The sequence below is a fragment of the Capsicum annuum genome, chromosome 12 (assembly GCF_002878395.1).
Source record: "Capsicum annuum cultivar UCD-10X-F1 chromosome 12, UCD10Xv1.1, whole genome shotgun sequence".
In the NCBI taxonomy this organism is placed as follows: domain Eukaryota; kingdom Viridiplantae; phylum Streptophyta; class Magnoliopsida; order Solanales; family Solanaceae; genus Capsicum; species Capsicum annuum.
In genome coordinates, this window is record NC_061122.1 from 228,191,993 (window position 1) to 228,209,506 (window position 17,514).

General features: G+C 37.7%; 2 non-coding genes across 2 annotated transcripts; one reads left to right on the top strand and one right to left on the bottom strand.

Annotated features, from left to right (window-relative positions):
• The first annotated feature begins 10,290 nt into the window (after positions 1 to 10,290).
• Positions 10,291 to 10,450, top strand: LOC124889964. The gene has a single exon (XR_007048875.1). It is a non-coding gene; the product is annotated as a U1 spliceosomal RNA (small nuclear RNA).
• A 675-nt stretch (positions 10,451 to 11,125) lies between these two features.
• Positions 11,126 to 11,285, bottom strand: LOC124889953. The gene has a single exon (XR_007048865.1). It is a non-coding gene; the product is annotated as a U1 spliceosomal RNA (small nuclear RNA).
• Positions 11,286 to 17,514: the final 6,229 nt, after the last annotated feature.

A 17,514-nucleotide genomic window follows, 5' to 3' on the forward strand; every position in this document is an offset into this window, starting at 1 on the left:
CACTACTTAATTATGTGAGTAATGAGATTAAAGATATTCAAGTTGATGCTCATTCTTGTAACGGTGATCATGTGTATGGAGAGATTGCGGATGATGATATGTATGTTGCTAAGGGAGGCCTACTTGGTCATAAGTCCTTATCCTTGTGTGCTAGTGTTCCGTAAGAACAAATGCTTGGGGCGAGTGTGATACCCTAGTAGATGGAATGAGTAGTTTGGTTTATTCCCTTGGCTACTTCACCCATTTGATCCCAGTGTACTAGTGGGATGGGGATGGGATTGTTTTGGCTTGTGCTTGTTTTCCCTTGATGTTTATGATGAACATACTAATTGTTTCATGGACAAAATAAGGGACTGCTGGTTGTATTTCAAATATGTACCCCCTTGGCGTAATAATCTAGTGAAAGAGATGCTTCACCATGGCCTAGGCCCTTGCTTATTATCTCTCTTTGACCCCAGAATATTCTTGAGATGTGAAGATTATAGTTGCTGGTCGTACTCACTTATTTTTTATATTGATGCTATTCATGTCTTTGGTATACTTTATGCCAAGCTTTTTATGTCAAAAACCAAGGATATGTGGATGTATGTCAAGTGTGAGCAACCATGGGTTGATGATATAAGTGTGGTACTAATACTAACCCTCCTACCAAGAGGATTTTGTGTTTGTTTTGCTCTCTCTTTGGTTTTTGAAAGATCTGAATTTGAGGACAAATTCCTTCAAGATGGAGAGTATGATACAAGCACAATGAGCATCAAGAGCACAAGGTATTGTCTAAGAGTTAAGGCTTCGGAATTGGCAAGCAATTGAAAACTTTTGAAGTATTTTGAAGCCTTGGTCAAGAGAAGTAAGGAGGGGAACTTATACACTTCATAGGAGCCTCAAGTGAAGGTCAATGAAGACATTTTACACTCCAAATATACACTCTATAGGCGCCCATTTCTAAGCCCTCATTAAGGGCATTTTTGTCATTTGGCATGTAATAGTATAAATAGACCATTTTACTTCTCTTTTTATTAAACTTTAATGAAATTGGATATTATTCTTAGATTGTAGCTTTAGTCTTGTAGTTGTAGCTCTCAAACCCGAAATTGGTTCCTTGAATACATTTGAAGTTAGGGTTTCACTTGTATTGGGAAATTTGGCAAGAAAGGTGTGCTTGAGGAAGAGTGTTTCCTTTGGGTTACCTAAGAGAGTGGTTTGATCTTACATTGGTGATGTGTGTTTGAAGGTTACACCTTCTAGTTCTATTCATTGGTGGAAGTGAGGGTCTCTCCATCTATCGTTAATTTCATACAATTCTTCTTCTTCATCTCCTTCTAGTGTGTTGTTTTCTCTTTGTGAACTTGCTGATTTTTGTTCCTTTAGTGTCCATTTCGTGTTTGATAGTCCTTTAGGCTGTCAAGTTGTATGCTGGACATGTATAGAAGAAGAAGTGACACACATGTTCAGTTTAAGTTAGTGTTGTTAAAGTGTCACACATGATCTTTATCTCTCATTTTTCAATTGCATATTATGTACTTGCATTCTCAAGGATTGATATGATGACTATCCAAACATTATGTCATCCTTTGTTTACCCCATTGGAGTCTATTTCTATTTTCTTTTATAACCCTCTTTTGAATCAAGATATAGTCAGTAAAATTCAAAAGAAAAGTGTCGAGCAAAAGAATAGAGTCAAAAAAAAAAAAGAAGACAGAAAAAATGTGTCCGAAAAAAAAAAGAGAGAGTGTCAAGAAAATAGAGTCGAAAAAAAAAACCAAAAAGAAAAGACGTCAATAAAATTCAATAGAATAAAAAAGGAAGTCATTATCAAGCAAAAGAACAAGCTTCCAGAACTACGCATGACCTGATTCTCCTCTCTCGAGGGTGAGATACGTAGGCTGCCCTACTCAGGGCTCGGTCCAACCAAATAAAAAATTTAGGATTGCCCAGTCAAAAAAAATTAAGGCATGAGTTAATCCTCCTTGTTTAAGTCGATTCCAAAAGTTGTAAGTCCTACACCACTTCAAGTGTCGTTTGGGCCTCATGTCATCCCTTCTTTCTAACCTTATCCAAAAGCCAAGTTACAACCAAAGAAAGACCTTCAGATCAACCTTTAAGAATGTTAAGGCTAAGTATGCAATGAATATAATGATGCATTTTGGGTACTACTTGTCTTCCTCAGCATAAGAAATTAGGAGAGAAATAAAAATGAGAGAGTTTTATTGGTGAAAATCGTCATGGGCATCGTAAGGCGATGGAAAGTTGAGAGAAATAAAAATGAGAGAGTCTTATTGGTGAAACCCCTCACAAGCACCATAAGGTAATAGTGAGCTGAGAGTAAGAAATAGGTTTGTTGGCGAAAATCCTTCAAGGCGCCACTAGCCAAATGAGGTTTCCGAATGAATTTGGCCTAAGGAAGCAACTCAGTTTCAAGGCCATTAACTCAAAAACAATTGGTAGAATTTTGGATGTAAATATTAGGCATCTTAATCCAAAATGCATGACATAATCATTAGAGTTGACTATCTTTTCTAGAAAAATCTTCATTTCTTTGTTTCAAATGGGGACATTCATTGTATTTTCTTTCTTCTCTTTATTTTTATTTTATTTTCTTGAGTCAGTTAACCAAATAAAAAATCATTGTTATTTTTTCTCTTGTCTTTGAGTCAAGACCGTATAAAAAACAAGTGAGAAAAGATTTCAAAATTGGCTACAAGCTTCTTTAATTGCACAAAGCAAGACAATAGCCAGCACATGAAAGAGACATGATTGTGAGCCAAAAAAGGACATGCAGAAAGTTTTGTCAACAGAAAAGTCTGGGAACCCATGGAAATACCAAGGCGCAAAGGGTTTATCTGAGAAACATGGCGAAGCAGAAATACTATGTTTGTTTCAGTCAATCTTAATAATCTGAGTTTGGGTCAATAATTCAGCAAGTCAATGATATATGCTAATGGTTGGAAGCAAGGTTAAATATGACGAGGGAAAGAGCGATTGCCATGAATGCTAAAGCCACAAACCAACCACCATGTTTTAAACTCACAAGTTTTTTTTATGAAATAGGAAACATACTACCTTCAAAGCAAGGACTTCAGAGAATAAACATCAAGGGCTGCAATGCCTCACTTTTACAAATGCAAGAAGTAATGTTGCTGCACAAGTTTGATAATAAAATCATGGTAAAAATTCATCATCCTATATCCCTCGGAGACATACTTGTCCAAGGATTCTAGTTTTCATTTTCTAGGTGATACACTTCTTAAATTGAACCTTCACTCCTAGGAGACGTGCCTTTTAGTCGAGCCATTCCCCTTGATTCCTATAAAACATACCTTTTAGTCGAGTTATCCCCTTTGATTCCTATAATACGTACCTTTTAGTTGAGTCATTCCCTTTGATTTCTATAAGACGTATTCTTTAGTCGAGTCATCCCCTTTGATTCCTATAAGACGCACCTTTTAGTCGAGTCATCCCCCTTGATTCCTATAAAACATACCTTTTAGTCGAGTCATCCCCTTTGATTCCTATAAGATGTACCTTTTAGTCGAGTCATTCCCTTTGATCCTATAAGACATATCTTTTAGTCGAGTCATCCCCTTTGATTCCTATAAGAGCACCTTTTAGTCGAGTCATCCCCTTTGATTCCTATATGACGTACCTTTTAGTTGAGTCATTCCCCTTGACCCCTAGAAGACGTACCTTTTAGTCGAGTCATTTTATTTGATTCCTATAAGACATATCTTTAATTCGAGTCATCTCCTTTGACCCCTAGATGACGTACCTTTTAGTCGAGTCATTTCCCTTGATTACTATAAGACGTACCTTTTAGTCGATTCATTCCCTTTGAACCCTAGAAGACGTACCTTTTAGTCGAGTCATTTCTCTGGATTCCTATAAGATGTACCTTTTAGTCGAGTCATCCCCCTTGATTTCTATAAGACGTACCTTTTAGTCGGGTCATTCCCCTTGATACCTAAAAGACGTACCTTTTAGTCGAGTCATTCCCTGTGATTCCTGTAAGACGTATCTTTTAGTCGAGTCATTCCCCTTGACCCTTAGAAGACGTACCTTTTAGTCGAGTCATTCCCTTTGATTTCTATAAGACGTACCTTTTAGTCGAGTCATCTCCTTTGATTCCTATAAGACGTACCTTTTAGTCGAGTCTTTCTCTTTGATTCATATAAAACGTACCTTTTAGTTGAGTCATTCCCTTTGATTCCTAGTAAGACGTACCTTATAGTCGAGTCATTCTCCTTGATTCCTATAATGATGTGACTTTCACAAAAGTCCTTTGATGATAAACTGAGGCAAAATTTAATTTTTGTGTTGGAACTTCACTTTTCTGGAAAATGAAACCTCTTTATAATAATCTTTGTTTGGGATAATTTTCTTTTTAGTTTTGATGTGATTTCAGGAGCCCGCCTAAAGAGTAGGGTGAATAAATGAAAAGTCAAGAAACATGGTGAAGAAGTTGAAAGTCAAGCAACAAGGTGAAAAGTTGAAAGCTAACAGATTGATGAAATAGCAAGTTAGGAGCCTGCGTGAAGAACAGGGTGATGAAATTGAAATTCAAAAGCCCGCGTGAAGAACAGGGTGATGAAATGGCAAGTCAAGAGCTCACACGATGTGACACCCTAACTTAGGGAAGGAGTCCCATATCGGCAAAACATAGGAAGGATGCTGGGTATATAAGTAAGAAATCCTTACTCCCTAGTGATGCGTTTTAAAGCCGTGTGGGCCTGGGCCCAAAGTGAACAATATCACTAGTGGGTTGGGCAGAGACAGGGGTATCTTGGGCCTGTGTGGTTCAGGATACCCATCATGGCTAGGGCCTGTGTGGTTCGAGTTATGATAAAATGGTATCAGAGCCACTCCTGTGTCGTCCCTGTCGTGTGGGACAGAGTTCAAACTGAGTGTAGGAAAATCCCGGTAAGGCGGGGTAAACCTCAGTCCTGAGTGTAGGCGAATCCCATTCAGTGGTGCAAACCTCAGTGAGGACGCTGAGTCCATCAGGGGGGTTGTATGTGACACCCCAACTTAGGGAAGGAGTCCCACATCGTCAAAACATAGGAGGAATGTTGAGTATATAAGTGAGAAATCCTTACTCCCTAGTGATGCATTTTAAAGTCGTGCGGGCCTGGGCCCAGAGCGGACAATATCACTAATAGGTTGGGCAAAGACAGGGGTATCTCGGGCCTGTGAGGTTCGGAATGCCCGTTGCGGCTAGGGCTTGTGTGGTTCGGGTCGTGACACATGAAGCACAGGGCGAATAAATGGAAAGTTAAGCAACAAGGTGAAGCAATTGAAGACCAAGCAACAAGTGATAAAATTGGAAGTCAAGAGCCCGCCTGAAGAATAGGGTGATAAAACTTAAATCAGGAGTCCAACAGAAACTGTATAGATAGGATTTTGTAATTTCAATTATGTTTTAACTTGTAATTTTCATTTTGATGTAATGACAGAGCCGCGGAATGGAACCTTGATGGAACCTCACTCGACTCTCCAACTCGGTATAGTCAATTTCCTTCCAATATTTTGAGATGTGTGTCAATTGATTCCTTCATAACTTGGGTAGGTAGGATGTCCTAAGTCAAGATCCGGTTGCTCTTCTTCCTTCTGCTTCTTTCCTTAAATAATGGTCGGGTCAAAATTTGGTCTCGTTGTCTACTTCTTTTTCTAAAAACACTTTGTGTTTACATTCAAAGGAGGCATAATGTAGACACCTAATTTTATCCCTCCCGAAGACCCAAGTTATTCATTTTTACCCCTGTCTTACTGCGTGCCCTCACCTATATGATTATATCCCACAAAAATACAAAAATAACAAAAAATCAATAAATCCCTAATCTTATCCTAACAAACTTTATCCCAACTAACCTACCCCATACCCCTATACCCCTAACCCCACCCTATACCTTTACCCTCACCAAACCCTACCCCACTCACGAGATTCCATTTTTTGTTTTCAAGTAAAAAGGGAACATACACATCCATTTTTGTTTCCAGGGAATATATACACACAACAAAAAATAAAGGGGGTTCGGATTCACGATTCCATCAGAGATCATCATCCATCAGCCATTTTTCTTTTCTCTTCTTGGATAGATAATACAAAGACGCCATATTTACACACAAATCGCACAACCACACACTAATTAAGGGAGAACGAGAGAAACTAATAGAGGCGAGAGAGAAAGGATGTGATCGGAGAGAAGAGAGAGAGAGAAACGGGGAGAGAATAAAAAAGAAAGAAAATCATGAATATTAGAAAGATGGTGTGTAGAGGTTGATCAAAAAAATGAAAAGAGATCTAGACGGAGACCAGTGAGGATAAAAATGGAGCACAGGTCATCGGAATGATGTCAGGATCCTCTTAAAGTGTTGAAATTAGTCATGCCTGCAGCCGATTGAGCTCATCAGAGCTCTGGCTAAGCAGCAACAACAAACCAACTTTGATTCCGTCGCAACCCATGGCCAAAAGATGAGCCAGCAATGTGACGTATGAAAATGGGTTCGGGTTAATCTGTTTTTTCGTGATATTTGTTTCAGGTCAGTTTGGTTTCTGATTTTGCGATTTCGCCATTGGCTTTCGATTCGAACGGAGGGAGAGTCAAAGTTTGTCGAGTTGTTGGTCGCTGTTGAGGTTCAATTCGGGTATTCCAGTGGTAGATTTGTCAAACAATTCGGGATTGAAATAAAAATTGAGGTCCAATTCCATCTCTTCTTTCTTTTAATTTTTACGTAATTATGAATGATGTGATTGACATGTTTGAATCTTCGTGGTGTGTTGGTTGATGTTGGATTTGGATATGAAAACTTGCTCGGTGAATTGCGTATTGAATTGGTTTAATCATGTTAAAAGGAAATTTGGAACGGAATTGAGGAATTGATAAAAAGGGTGAATTTGGTTTAATTTTTGGTTTATTGTTGTCTTTGTTAATTCGAAATAAGCATGAATATTGTTGGAACTCGCGATAAGTAAACGGTAGGCAAGCGTTGGTTTGTTAGGAAAAGTTTAGAATTTGTGGTTTTGTTGAATGTTCGAAATTTGGTGAAATTGTTTGGTTTTCTCGCATTCAAAAATTGTACCCATTTGGTCAAGGAATGCCCCAATACACATTGTATTTATTCACCGGGGAATGCCCCGACGTATTATGTTGGCGGGAGACTTCGTGATAAAGGCCCAAGACATCGGGTAAAGCATTGGAGCGTAGTTTAGGATTAGCATAGGTTTACTTTTCAGTACCTTTTTATTTCGGACTGTAATAATTGGACTAGACACTATGTTCTTGGATTGTTTCATTTTATTCATTTGATTGATTGTTTTTTGTGTTTTTTGTGTGGTTTATACATTCGTAATATCAAATTAGCCGATATTCTCCACCAAGCTACCATGGTCGAACCACAGGATCGAGGGGTGCCTAACACCTTCCCCTCGGTCAACAGAATTCCTTAGCCGGAATCTCTGTTTGCAAACCAGTTTCAAAGATTCAAACGGTTTTGAAAAGGATTTTTCAAAGGTGACTTGGCACACAAAGTTTATGTCAAGTGGCGACTCTGAACAAAAATGTAAATAGTCCTTTTTGAAACAAATTTTCATCTTTTGTCACTTTAATAATTAAAACCCTTTCAAAACCTAAAATATAGTCTTTTGGGAGTTAAAAAATGAGGGGTGACAGCTAACACTTTGAACGTAAATAAATAAGACAACATATGAGCATAAGAGAGTTAGACGGCTGACCAAGAAGGCATAGGTCTAAATGAAAAATGTTCGAAACTACATTTGCCGACATAGGATAGAGATTCAAGAGAACACAATGTTGTACATCTTTCTCAGAAGAGGTAAATCGAAAGGTTCTTGAGAGATTCTGTATGCATATGTGCAAGCCTGTAAGCACGCCGTTAGCTCCTCATTTTATACTTTTAGAGTTATAAATGCCTCATTATGAGTATGTGGTGGATCATTTGTTAAAGGTTTTTTTATGCTAGCGCGTTTGGTAGCATTATGTATGCTATGGTATGCACACGTCCAGATATTGTTCAATTTGTAAGTGTCGTAAGCAGGTACATGGTCAACCCTAGAAAGAGTCATTGGAAACCTGTTAAGTGGATATTGAGATATCTCAAAGGAGCTTCTGATGTTGGCCTAACCTTTCGAAAAAGTGAAGCTATTTTAGTTCTCGGTTATGTGGAATCTGACTATGTAGGGAATCTTGATAGAAGGAGGTCCACAACTGGATACATCTTTACTCTTGTTGACCATACCGTTAGTTGGAAATCGACTTTACAGTAGATCTTCGCCTTGTCTACAATAGAGGTAGAATATATGGTACCAATGGAGATAGTGAAAGAAACTATCTGGTCAAAAGGTTTGGTGGCAGAATTGAGTTTGGTTCAACTGAAATCAATTGTAAGATGTGATAGTTAAATTTCTATTCATTTGATTAAAAATCAAAGATTTCATGAGCGTACCAAACATATTGATGTCATATTTCATTTCATTCGAGATATCATTGAAGAGGGAACTATCAAGGTCGTGAAGGTTATCACAGATAATAATGCTGCAGACATGTCGACAAAAATAATCCTGCTCTCCAAGTTTGCACACTTCAAGGACGAGGCGGGGGCATGCATCAACTGATGCAACTCTGAGAGAGCTGCTACTAGGCGGAGCTAGTATGTTCAACAAAGGTTTAATTCTTCTTTTTTCTTACAACGGGGTTTCCAGTAAGCTCAGAAGTTTTGGCCAGAGTTGTTATATGCATGCTCGAAACTCAAACCAAGGTGGAGATTGAAAGAGCTGGTTTGTTTTCTTGTGGAGTCTAATCCATGTGGAAGAAAACCCCCATGTGCCAATTTACTTGGTTAGGAAATGAACTTGGAGAGAAAGAAAAACATTTGTGGAGAACAAATTTTGTATTTAGTTTTCCTTTTCTTATTTTGTGCTTGGAGCCCAAGAATGGCCATTCTTTATTGTTAAAAAACCATCTTAAAAATTCATAGTAAAATACATTATAAGAGTAGAGAGTTGAGAGCAATTCTCTTAGGTGTATTTGGGATCTCTCCCCTTTCTTTGTTAATAATATAAAGGTGATTGTTCCTTGGTGGATGTAGGATCATTTGGATCTGAACCACGTTAAATCTTGTGTTCTTTATCTTGTTCTTTATTTCACGTTTCCACTAACACAAACACTATCATTGTTTGTGCACCGAATCTTCCAATTGTAGGAAGTTTTGGTTTAAGGAAAGATTGAGGAGAATTAAACTCAAACTCCTTTAATAAATCCAAACTAATAACCTTAATATCCAATTTAGGAAACAATTTCTTGAGTTAAGCTGATAAATGTTCAAACTCCAGTAATCGATCCTAGAGTTTTTCCGTGTTTTAATTTGGGTATTTTGTGCATATACTCACACAATCGCATATGTGCACAAACTAGTTACTTGAAGTTTAAAGGCATAATACATAAACGTACTCTTAACTTGGCCTATGCCCTCCAACTTTAGGTGTGTACAAATAGACACTTAAACTATCATAAAGTTGAAAAAGAAGACACGTGCGTCCTACATGGAAATCTCACGCGATTTGATATGTAAGATATCTTCATTTCGCAATTTACAGGTTTGCAACTTGAAGTTATATTAAATAGAGGATCGATCTTCATGCCTACTGAAACATCAATTGACTAAAACTGGCTTCTGCATCACAAAACACGAAAGCAGTCTTGTACGTGTCTTCTGCATCACAAAACACGAAAGCAGTCTTGTCCGTGTCTTTCTTGTTGCATTTATAGATCAAGTCATTGTTAACCCTCTTCTTAGACTAGCGAAGCGCTTTGCTAGCAAGGGCATGATGGTCACCTTCTATGCATCTGAATGAGTTGGCAAAGAGATGAAAGTTGTCAATGAGAATTTTATCACAGATCAACCACCTCCTTATAGCTAAATAAGATTATATGACATGTTCAAACTTAGAAGTTTCAATAAATGTATAGCCACATAATTATTATGGCATACTTATGACCACAAAAATCAGACTAATCTCCTTCTAAATTCATTAATTCTGCCAAATTTTCATTCTTCTAGAAATATATCTTGTGTGTTGCATTAAATAGAGGGGAAGAAAGGAAAGCAAGGGACATTCAGAAGCTATTCATCAGAAAGGGAAGTAGATTAGTAGAGTATTAATTATTTCAGAAAAATATTTGACGACAGCATAATCTTAAGATGTCCCTCATCGACTGACACAACAAAAAACCAGGAGTTGGAGGGCGCTAAATGCATTAGAAAGATCTTCGAGGAAACATAATTTCCATGACGTGGTCAATGGGCGACCAATAAGGCCCATGACCCAGGTTGGTGACTTCCATTGCACTTTGGAGGGGCGCCCGCCTAAGGTCAACCCAAGTGGTTGATCCTACGTTTTAATTTTGGCAGTGGGGGCTTGCATTCATGCGGCCCCTGTCCAATTCTTAAACAAAGTTTTCTTCTGTAGACATTTCATCGACAACTTGTGTTCATGTAATTAACCAATCTTTATCATAGTTGGACTTAACATTGAATTTGTTCACTAATTCTTTCTATTTTATGCATTTAAGATTTAAGACAAATCTTCTATGGGAAGTTTCTTGTTTGAGGAAAAGATTAAGGAACAGTGAACTCAAAGTATGAACAAACCCGAACTAATAACCTTACATGTCAAATTAAACTCCAGGAACACTGAAATGATCAAACTTCAGTTGTTGGGAGTTCTTTAGTGTTTTACTTAGCCACTTGTAATAACCTAAGAGAGCGTTTGGACATAATAATTGGTTTGAATCCCAGAAGGTTCTGAAATTCAACTTCTATATCTAGATTGTTTTCCGGAGTTTGTATCATTTATCAGGGTTCCTGGAGTTCAATTGATAATGTAAAGTTATTTGTTCAGATTTGTTCCTCGAGTTTGAGTTCACGGCTCCTTAATATTTTCCTCAAATAAATAACTTTACGGAGTAGATTTGTCTTAATTCGTAAGGACATATAATTGGAAGAAATAGTGACAAACTCAATTTTAAGTTCAACTATGATAATGCCCTGTTAATTACATGCACACAGGCTGCTGATAAAATGTCTCCAGAAGAAAATTTTGATTAAGAATTGGATAGGGGCCGCACGAATGCAAGCCCCCACAGCCAAAAATTAGAACGCAGGCTCAACCACTTGGGTTGACCTTAAGGGGCGGCCCTCCAAAGTGCAATGGAAGTCACCAACCTCGGCCATGGGCCTTCTTGATCAACCTTTGACCCCGTCCTCAGTAGTATGTTTCATCGAAGATCCTTGTAACACATTTAATTCCTTCCAACTCCTGTTTTTTTGTTGTTTCAGCCAATCAGGAATATCTTATGTTTATGCTGTCCTCTAATATTCTTTCTGAAATAATTTATACTCTACTTTCCTTTCTGAAGGAGTAGCTGTCCCTTGCTTACTTTTTTGCCCCTCTAATATTTTTCTAGCAGATGGAAAATCAGCAGAATTATGAAATTAGATGGTGATTAGTCTGATTTTTGTGGTTGGAACTTTTAATCTTAGACATGTCATATAATTCTTGTGGCTATAAGAAGGTGATTGATCGGTCATAAATTCTCATCGACAGCTTTCATGTCTTTGCCAACCTCGTTCGGGTGCAGAGAAGGTGACCAGCATGTCCTTACTAGCAAGACGCTTCTCTAGTTTAAGAAGAGGGTTAACAATACTTCGACCCATACATGTGACAACTGTTGGTGTTTCGTGATACAGAAGCCAGTTTTAGTCAAATGATGTTTCGGTAGGTAATGAAATCAATCCTCTGATCTCTATAACATAAGTTCAAGTTGAATACTTGCAATAGTTTAAATAGTATTTCTTTCTTTTCATTTTACATGACGGTGTTTCAATAGACAAGAATTTGAAATAACAGTCTTTCTTACATGAAGTGTAATAATGTCATTACTAGGTATTTGGATCTCGAATATTCTCAGGAAACAAGATCCATGGATTTTGCATTTTCCCTTGTTATTTTTTGTCAGAAAGTCAACTCCACTTAGCTTTGTGTATTTGCCAGATAATGAACTGAGATTACCCAGAAGTCGAAAATTAAATAATGTCTCTACCTTTATGGGGTAAGATTGCATTCATACCATCCTCACCAGATTACTAGTCTTTTACTTTTTCAATTTTGTTTCATTTGATTCAGTAATTTATTGAGCATGCTCACCATGCAGAGTTGACTTTCTAAAGAAAAATATTAAGGGAGAATGCAAAATTCATGGATCTTGTTTTCTGAGAATATTCAAGATCCATATACTAATAATTAATGACGTTATTACTCTTCATGCAAGTGAAACTACTATTTGAGTTTCCCCTCGTCTATTGAAACACCATCATGTAAGATGAAATGAAAGAATCACTATTTAAACTAGAGTTAGTGGTGAAAAACACACCGAAAATATCCCAATTTTCAAGTTTCATACATGAACTAACAGGTGTATGAGTTTTCTACCTGAATTATCACCACGTATTTATTAAAACACAGCTCAACTATAAACTGTTCACTTTTCCTATCTAATTGATGGTGATATTTAAGGTAGAAAAGTGAACAATTGATAGTTGATGTGTGTTTTTGATAAGAGATAATACATAAATATGACTCTAAACTTGACACCAAATTATAACTTTGACCTTAAACTTTGATAGTGCACAAATAGGACCTTTAACTATTCAAAACTTGAACAAATATGACCTCCGATTTTGCAACCCCATGCGTGAGTTTCACTCGCGCCTACATGGAAAGGTAATCCAATCACACGGTGCCACGTCGTTAAAAGGGCTGACTTGGAGGGAGGTCATATTTGTTCAGTTTTGAATAGTTAAAGGTCATATTTAAAAAAGAACAGCCACTAGCAGGGATCGAACTCGCACAGTAGGCTGAAGGAAGCGCACAAGAAGAACAATTAACACCACTAGGCTATCTAAGTGCCTTGTTTCATGTGGTTCAACATTAATATACATACATAAATATAGATTTTCTACCTTATAAATACAACGTAATTTTTTTACCGAGGGGGTTCGGGTGAACCCCATGGCAACCACGTAGGTCTACCACTGCGTTAATTTAATAACGTTAATTTAATAATATTTTAATAACGTTAATTTGATAACATTAATTTAATATACTACTACTATCCTTAATAACGTTAATTTAATAATATTTTATTAAATCTATAATTTTTTTATTATTAGTATAGTTTCATATTTAATTTAATATTTATTTTTTTTTGATTAAAAGTGAGCTTTTATTGATCAAAAAAAGTTTGCATTACAATACCAAGCTCAGGCAGACCCTTGCCTCTCACTAATATCTCTAGGTCTAGGCAATGTTCAGCATTCTCCTAACAGCACTATTAAGGGAAACAATTTAGCCTTCAAAGATGTGGCTGTCATTTGATGATTCCACTCCTTCTTATGTGAACGTGCATGGTCACCTCTCTGCAAATTGCATCCACTCTAATACATCTTCCTTGGAACCTAGCTGAGTTCCTTTCCCGCCAAATGCAAAATACTACCATTGCGAATACACAACAGGTGATGCTTGCTGCTGTAGATTTTTGTTTTGCCATTTGGTTGATCCACTGTATTTCTGATTCCCAATTCCCTATAACGTGATCAAAACCCAACCACTGCACTAGTCTACTCCATAGGCTTTTAGTAGATGTGCATTCAAAGTACAGGTGGGAAAACTCTCAGTAGTTCCTGCACAGAATATACAATCCATAGGTACCTTTATACCAAATTTTTGGAGTCGAGTCACTGTGGCAAGTCTTTGTTGCAGGGCCAGCCATAAGTTAAAGTGATGTCTAGGGTGAACCATAGGCTGCAACACTATTACTTTCCATGGGGCTCTCGGTAGCTGAGGTAGTAATCTTGCTTAAGCTTTGTTTATCTGGTAGGACCCTCCCATCTGTAGTTCAGCTATTCTTTGCACAAATGAGCCTTGTATTGAGTTCATCTGCATCAAAGTGTCCCGGCAACCAAAAATTTTCCTGATTACCCAAGTTGCATTCTTGGGTAAGCTCATATCTTCCAAATTCCTGTGCTTTATGTAGTAGCTGTGTACCCATTTTATCCATAATTTCTTGATTGATATTGCCCATAATTTCTTCATGACTGCTGCTTTATTCCATATCTTGATATTAATCACATTCAATCCTCCTGCGGCCCTTGGGTAGCATGTTTTCTCCCATGACACTAAAGCCTTCTTTGATAGTTGCCCTGTTCCTATCCAGAGAAATGATCTACATATGGCCTCTATCATTTTCATTACTTTCTTGGGTAGTATGAATATTTGAGCCCAGTAAGTCTGCATCCGAAACAGCACAGCTTTGATGAGCTGCATTCGACCAGCATAAGAAAGTAGTCTTACTGACCAACATGTGATCCTGGCAGTAATGTTTTCCACAAGAGGTAAGCATTGGTTGGTATTCAGCTTCTTAGTAGACAATGGAACTCCCAAGTATTTAAAAGGGAGGATTCCTTCTACATAACCAAGTTCCTGTATAATCTACATCTTCACTTCTTGTGATACACCAGTAATATAGAGGGAACTTTTATCCAGATTTGCCTATAACCCAGAAGCATCTGAAAACCTTTGGAATTTATGCTTAAGTAGCTTGACAGATTCTATATCTGCCCTGTAAAACATGAGTAAATCATCAGCAAAGCACATGTGTATCACTCCAAATTTCCTGCATCTTGGATGAAAATTGAAATTTTGATTCTGTGCAAGCTGGATCATTTCTCATTGCAGGTACTCCATTGCCAACACAAATAGATAAGGGGACATAGGGTCCCCTTGCCTAATACCCTTTTTACCTTTGAAGGGCTTTGTTAAACCTCCATTGAGCACAAGTGAGTATGACACAGTAGTCAAACATTCCATTATCCAGTGTACAAACTTTTGTGGGAATCCAAGTTCAACCAGCATAGATTTCAGGAAGCACCAATTCAAAGTATCATATGCCTTTCTCAAATCTACCTTTAAGACATATCTCGGAGACATTCGCTTTCTTGTATATCCCTTAAATAACTCATGACTAAGTAGGATGTTGTCAATGATGCTTCTGCCTTCAATAAATGTAGATTGAGAGTAGCCTACCAGTTGGCTGATCACACCTTTGATCCTATTTGTCAATAGCTTTGCCACTACTTTGTACAGTGTAGAGCAGCATGCTATTGGTCTATAATCCTTCACCTGGGTAGGGGATACATGTTTTGAACCAGTGTAATAGCCGTGCTGTTCCATTCTTGGTCCATGGTACTAGTAGAGAAAAATTCCTGGATGGCATCACAGACATCATTTTTAACAGTAGCCCAGTTTTTGTTGAAGAATTCCACTGGAAACCCATCCACTCCTGGAGCTTTATCCATGGCCATGCCTTTTATAGTATTATCAATTTCATCAGTAGTTATCTCCTGGATCAAGAAGAGTTGTTGCTCTCCGATTAAGCACACACCATTCTGGATGACTTCAGTATTAGGACATGGTAGAGCAGCTGCATTACTTCCCATTAGCTGTTTGAAACAGGTCATAAATTCCTCTTCAATAGCTCCTGGATCTGTCAACTTAGTTCCTATTGTTGTATAAATGAATATGATAGTGTTTTTGCTTGCTCTAAATCTCAATTGGGCATGGAAATATTTAGTGTTAGCATCACCACTCTTGATCCAACATGCCCTTGATTTCTGTCTCAGCACCTTCTCCTCTACATCACTCTATTTGTTAATTTCTGTAATAAGACTCTTCTCCTGATCAGATAAAGTCTAACAAAGAGGGTTGTGTATAATTTTAGCTTGTACTTGCTCCAATTGTTGCCTGGTTTGGTTGAGTTTATGGCTGTAGCTAGCCATGTAGGTATTCAATTCTTTCAGTTCAGCTTTGACTAGCTTCAGTTTCTGCCAAATAGCTTTCATTGCAGGCATTTCTATCTGTTGATGCCATGCCCTCTGAACCACCTCAGCAAACTCTATATGCTCCATAACAGTAGTAGAAAGTTTAAAGGGCTTAGGATACAAATTAATCTACTTACCACCTTGGACTAGGAGAGGAGTATGATCAGATATACCAGAAGTGAGTGCATCAACTTCAATGATTAGATACATACTCAGCCATGCCAAATTACCCAGTGCCCAATCAATTCTGCTAAGTACTTTTCTTTGCATAGGTTTCTTGTTGTTCCAAGTGAAAAAGCTCTCTTTGGTTCGTAGGGGAGTAAGTTGTAGATCAGCAAGTAGGTCTTGGAATCCTTGCATCTCTACCCAGTTCAACATGAATCAACGGGGTTTCTATAAATAACCCTCAAATATCAACAGAGTAATCATTATCCAAGATTAAAAGAATTTCAGAAAGATAACAAAATACGACTTATTAGTCAACTCCCAACATCTATACTAGTCTGACAAGCCTCTAAGAAAATCAATAAAACCAGCGAGCCATTGAGACATGCCCCAACTGACTCATACTCAGTTATCAAATGTAAACAATTCTGTGAAATCAACATCAGACATCACGTCCTCGGAACATGAGGACTCACCATAACAGAGGATGTAGAACAGCGTACCCAAAGAATCACTGTCGAACCTGGAACTGAGCACCTAAACCTATATTTCGAGAAAATACAGCCCACATCCAAAGATATGGATCAGTACCATGGAAAGGAACCGAGTATATGGGGTGTATGCAGTTTTATAAACATCATCATCATAATATTTATAAGAAATATGCAGGATGTATGAAAGACTCACATAGCCCAAAGAAAATCATCATAATCATGAGAGGATGAAATAAGTATAATAACACATGCGAGTCATCATATAATTTGTCATTCACTTTCAGTTCATCAAGAATATCAATTCTCATAATGTAAATATCATTTAAATCTTTCGAAAGAATAACTTTCGTAATTCCACTTTCAAATCACTTCACCGTTCACCATAGACACAAGGAAACACACACACTGGGAGATCCTATAACCGACATAAACTATGTGAGCCACATGGAGTCCAACGTCCAACCCACGTTGGGGAGAGCCGTCCTATCCTTGCCATCGGAGTAGGACTATCAATATCAAATCCACACAAACTAGTGATCACTATATAAATCAGCCTCAGGATCACTCCTACAGGGGCACGTAGTACTAGGGAAGTAAGGCCGCTTTATACCTCCCACTCGATGCTAAAGATTTCTCCCGACAATGCAACTATTAATGTGACTATTCCAACTATATTGAGTATCATACATGTAAGAATTATAGTAGGGATCTTCGCTCCTAAATTCATTATTCAGATAACTCGAGTTTCGATAACCCTTTCTTTCTATTGCTTGAGTGGAATCAGTTGACAAAAAGCTCGAACGTAATTGACTTCTTTCTTAACAACAAAAAAGGAAGACTTAGCTCAGATTATTTCAAAGACAATCCACAACAAAACAATTTCAGTAATATATAAATATACATCGGG